Raw genomic sequence first — 6,200 nt, 5'->3', positions numbered from 1 at the left:
TTTTCGTTCTTATGCGAAACAATATATCACACAGGCCTACGGCCTTCGTGATATATTCTTATGTATAAGAACTCAACCTCGTTCTTATGCAAAACAATATATCACACAGGCCTACGGCCTTCGTGATATATTCTTACGTAAAAGAACTCAAAACTCGGGTTATTCTACGTGGAACCACGTTTGGGAACTTATTATTTTTTAAATATTTGTATAACAGCACAATAAAATGATGTAATACGTGTGCTTATTCTGGTTATCACTTACAATCTGTAAGAATATGTTTGTGCTCAGCTGAATTTGCATATTTAATCAAAGGAAAAAGTAAAACTTCCTTATCTTCTATTGATTTGTTGTATTTCTTTCTATCCCATTACATATCAACAGAAGTGGGCATTAATGAATTCTGCATTACATGATCTGGCAGTATTCACCGGTTTAGACTTTCTATGTTTGCATAGTTGCTACCGGAGAAAGTAAAACTACTCTATGCTTTTCTATAATCTTTTCGTAAGAGAAGCCGTAAATGTCCTTTTGCGTTTTTTTTAGCCATGCAAACACAAAGCGACGAATATTTTTAACATAGATACTTACTTTTACGGACGCATCTGAAAAGTTACTTATCTTTCTGTTGTGAATAATACGGAATCCTGTTCGTGCCACTTAAATTGTCGCCTCGCCGACACGCGACAACGCGATAATTATCGAGTTGTCGCCTTGTCCGAAAACATACTTATATGCGAGATTTAACAATCCTCGCGAGGTTAAGAGCGCGACAATTATCGTCTTAATTGTCGCTTGTCTTTTTTAAACCTCGCATCGTGAAATTGAAATCCAATATACATAGTTGCGAGAATTTGTAAAGTAAAACCTCGCATTGTCGCCCGGTGGTAGGGATAATTTCTTACTATAGCACTGTTGGTGATTTTTTTTTGCTACACCGTTGACAAAGGGAAACTACGGAATCCGGTTAGTGTTCCATTTAATGCCGACGAAATATTGTCAAAAAAACGAGTATGAAAACAATTTTCTACGCGCCGTCGAAAAAATTAACTTTGCATGTTTTTTGCTTAAAATATTAGCCGTAAAATAAGGAAAAATGCTTATGAAATATCTATTTTACGTAAATAACTGCAAATAAAACTTGTTTGTAGAAAATGACACTATTTGAAAGTTGTTGGATTTAACGTAGCACCGACACATGATAGGTCATATGGCGACTTTCCAGCTTTAATGGTGGAGGAAGTCCCCAGGTGCCCCTCCGTGCATTATTTCATCACGAGCGGGCAGAACGGGTGGGTAGAACCACCGACCTTCCGTAAGCCAGCTGGATGGCTTCCTTACAAGAAGAATTCAACGCCCCGAGTGAGGCTCGGACCCACATCGATGAGGGGCAAGTGATTGGAAGTCAGCGACCTTAACCACTCGGCCACGGAGGCTGTGTTAAAAAAGAAAATATCTGTTCGTCCGTCTGTACGTAATTTAGGATATAACATGTATAAGCTGCATTTCCGTACGGAAAAATCCGTGTTTTTCAATAACTTCAATTAATTCTAGAATGTCCAAACACAAGGTATTTTTATGAAATAACTTCTATAAATAAAATATAAATATTATCTAAACAGACATGTAATTTGAATATTTTTACAAAAAACTGTACCATTTTTCGTGAAACTATGCATACTTCTTCATATATTAAATATAGAGGTTGGCCTCGTAAGAGGAGTCATATCTTCATAACCTAATGTCCGATTTTCATAAATAGAAGATACCTTAATGCAAATGACACGCCAGTACCCAAAGAAAACAGGCCAAGTTTGGTTCAAATCCGGTTGACCAGGGGTCAAGGTCACAAGTTTAAGTGCGGTAATATTACCAAAAATTTGTAATGAGTCCAACGACACCATTGGAGCAATTCTCACGGCTCCCTCAGTCGGACCAGCTTGATCTTTGCCAGCAACCTACCGAAAATAACAAATTTGGTCATTTTCTGATACCTGTCCTGAGTTCTGTTGGCATTATATTGACTTGCAAGTAGCTTAAATGTAAAGCTTAGATATCTACCAACATATCCATATAAGGTATAGGTAGGTACCCGGGATTTAGAGAAAGAAAAACGGAGACAAAAATATTTTGTGTATTAAAGTGTACCTTGGTGGATATTCTAGAAAAGGTATTTTTTGTTTCAATTTCTTTTTTATTATTTGTTTTTTATTTTATTTTTTCATGAACTCGAGTTTAATCTATTTCATCGACGGAGTTGCCTTCAAAAATAAAACATCTTACCCTAAATTAATATTCTAGGGTGTTAATTGTTGTTGGGGTGGGTATCTTTAAAAAAAACTTTGAAAAATAAAATTTGGTGTAATAATAAATTATTATTAGTAAGTGCTAGGCACAACCTTTAAAACAAATGAGTGATGAATAAATTTTGACCCTCAATGAAGTGACTTTTACCTGATCAATACATATACAAATCACGAGAAAAAAATCAAATTTTGGTCGGGTTTTATATTTTTTAAGTCCAGTGCTGCAGACATATTATAATTACAATATAATGTAGATAAATGTCGTAGCTAAAAAATAAGAACATTACACCACGAAATGAGGTTACAGGAAATAAGTTAGCAGCCTAGCAGCCTAGCGGCCTAGCAACGTAAAGTTAGCAGCCTAGCAGCCTATACATTATTTTGTACACTTATTGAAGTCATTGGCACGTCAGAGATATATAAGCAAACATAGACTTTGATCAGACTGCACGGCTGTTTATCGCACAGCGTTGCTCAACCTGTCATCAAATGAATCGCCATATCCGATGTTTAATTCAGTATTAACGTTCAAATCGGTATTAATGAATAAAACTTTTAAAGCCTAGCGCTCAAGCAATTTGAATTCTGAACCTTGGTAAATCATACAATAAGCCACGCGAAACGCTTACTTAATAAATACGGAATTCCGTTAGAGCCATCGCTTTTGAATGTGTTGATCTGAAAATGCGATACTCGATAGTACGATGATGAAAACGCGAAATCACGAAACTACGATAATGAAAACGCGACAACACGATGTTGTAACGCGATACTACGATAATGAAAACGCGATAATACGATACTACGATGGTGATATCGCGTTTTCATCATCGTACTGTCGCGTTTTCACCATTTCCGTTATCGTAGTATCGCGTTATCATCATCGTGTTGTCGCGTTTTCATTATCGTAGTTTCGTGATTTCGCGTTTTCATCATCGTACTATCGAGTATCGCGTTTTAGATCAATACATTCAAAGGGGATGGCCCTAACGGAATTCCGTAAATAAACGTATTTCAACAACATGGCTGTAAGCGCAACATGACTATTGGTATAAATTGCAATAGATACATTAATTATCATCCTTATACTTACTACGTATGAAGCGCGGGGAAATAACAGCAGTAGACTTCTTAGACTTTTTCTATGTTTTTAGTTTTTCACTGCAAGCGCTTTCAGTGTTGTACTTATCTTAGGCAGTGAAATGATTTGTTTCGGTGTTCATGCGATTCATGTTTAATTTGCCGATCCTGTTTTTGTCGTTCATTTCGCATGAACACCGAAAAAATAGTTTCATTTCTTATATTTACATTATATTTCCTTTCTATTTGTAAACAAGATAATATTATAAATTGCACATATTTTGTGGCATTTAACATTAAAATCAGCTTCCCGGCCAATCTGTTCACCAGACGGAACAACTGCGACGTCATTTAATAGCCGGGGAGCCAAGGCATGAAAAAATGGATTTACCTGTCCGGTCATGTTATAGTCAGTTTCTATACATATTATTAAAGTACAAAGTCTCGCGGATCAGAAAAATCGGGCCTGCAAAACAAAAGCTCTTGCGAAATATGAGAATATCAAGGGGAGATAACTCTGTATATTTGCAGCTTTTTAAGATTCAAATCGTTTTTTTACTAACAAAACATGGCATCATGTTTCTAAAATCAGTTCAAATATATATCTTTTAACATTGCTTTCACGCATAAGGCTTATGCTTGAAAAATACGCAAAATGTACCCATTTTATGTACATTCTTTTATAAGATTTGGCACCTAAAATACCAGAGAATAAAATAAAAATATTTAACCTAAAATTTACAGCATGAAGAAGTAACCTTTAAAATGGTCTTATTTCTCAAAGTCATTTATTAATACCACTGCAAAACAATCTGTTAGAATAGAAAATCATCTAGATACTCTAGTTCAGGTTTGGCTAAGAAATACGCAAATCCGGGGTATTTTATGTACCCCACCCACTTTATATAATGCAAAAAATGTATAATAAAAATATTCGACCAACAACCAAGAAGATATATTCTTTGTATCACGTTTACAATATAATCTATATTTTTGACCATATAAAGCTGGATGAGGGGTATTTAAAAGATTTTAAACAGAAAAAGGGGGTAGGAAAACCTGTGTATTTTACAACCGATAATTAGAATTAACAACCCGTTATTAAATAAGAGCAACACTAGTGAAAGGCTATGAAACCTTTCCTTGCAAACTATTCATTTAGAAAGTAATTTATTTAAATACTCTTTCGTGCAATCTAGCTCGGTTTTGGCTAAGAAATACGCTAATCCTGGGTATTTTATGTACCCCACCCACTTTATAATGCAAAAAATGTGTAATAAAAATATTCGACCAACAACCAAGAAGATATATTCTTTTTATCACGTATACAATATAATCTATATTTTGACCATATAAAGCTGGATGAGGGGTATTTAAAAGATTTTAAATAGAAAAAGGGGGTAGGAAAACCTATGTATTTTACAACCAATAATTAGAATTAACTATCCATTATTAAATAAGAGCAACACTAATGAAAGGCGGTGAAACCTTTACTTACAAACTGTTCAGTTGGAAAGTAATTTAATTAAATACTCTTTCGTGCAATCTACTCCAGACGTGGCTAAGAAATACGCAAAACCGGGGTAGTTTATGTACCCCACCCACTTTACATAATGCAAAAAAATGTATAATAAAATATTCGACGAAACATCAATGAGATATATTCTTTTAATCACATATACAATATAATTTATATTTATGACAATTTAAAGATGGATGAGGGGTATTTAAAAGATTTTGAATAGAAAAAGGGGGTAGGAAAACCTATGTATTTTACAACCGATAATTAGAACAAACAACCCGTTATTTACCATTTAATAAAAACAAGCATCAATAATATAAGGCGACGAAATCTTTACTTGCTAATTATTCATTTGAAAGTTAATTATTTAAATACTCTTTTGTGCAATTTTGTCAAAATTGGGAAATTATAGGGGTATGAACATTACCCCACCCATCTAAAACTATGTATAAAATGTGATTGACCGATCAATACACTTTTTACAAATTAACAAAGTATAAATGCTTGCTTCGGGGTTGTACACATCTGTTTTTACCTTTCTCATGATAAACAGATATATGGAATGTAGTTCTAATGTGTTGAATGTAATGTAGAACTAATGACATAATGTGTAATTTTAATGTTTATAAAATGAGACATTTTGAATAATCGTTACTATTAAGAAGATTTTAAAACTTATTAATGTAATGATAATTCATTATATCATTATTCAAGAAATTTTACAAATCGTACAAAAAAGTCGTAACTGTATCCCCAAAACATTTATAATTCAAATAGATTCTATCAGAGTTTTAGCTCACCTGTCACGTAGTGACACAAGGTAAGCTTTTGTGATCGCCTTCGTCCGTCCATACGTTCGTCCACAATAACTTGTGATCACGATAGAAACCACATTTTACTATTGATTTTAATCAAACTTGCGCGCAACTTGTATAAGAGCTAGGAGACGAGGGAGGAAATCTACTGGCCACCAGAAATAAAAAAAAAAAGTCAATGCAACCTTTCAAGGTTATGCATTGGAATGCAGGAGGACTCCTCAATAAGAAAATGAATTAGAGAACATACTGTTTGATAAGGACATTCAGGTCTGCTGCATCGAAGAGATTCACCTTAGCTAGGACAAATCCTTCAATGTTAAGAGGCTACCAGTGCTTCCGTTGTGACAGGTTGGGTAGGAGCAACATAGCAATTTGTACTGGTATAAAATCCCGCTTTTATCTCGGTTCCTGTCAAAAACTGGCGAGATCCCATAATGTGTTCTAGAGTGGTGGCCCCTTAAAGGGCCAAACTTT

This window comes from Mercenaria mercenaria, chromosome 19 (genome assembly GCF_021730395.1).
Source record: "Mercenaria mercenaria strain notata chromosome 19, MADL_Memer_1, whole genome shotgun sequence".
Classification (NCBI taxonomy): Eukaryota; Metazoa; Mollusca; class Bivalvia; order Venerida; family Veneridae; genus Mercenaria; species Mercenaria mercenaria.
This window is presented reverse-complemented; position numbering follows the sequence as displayed.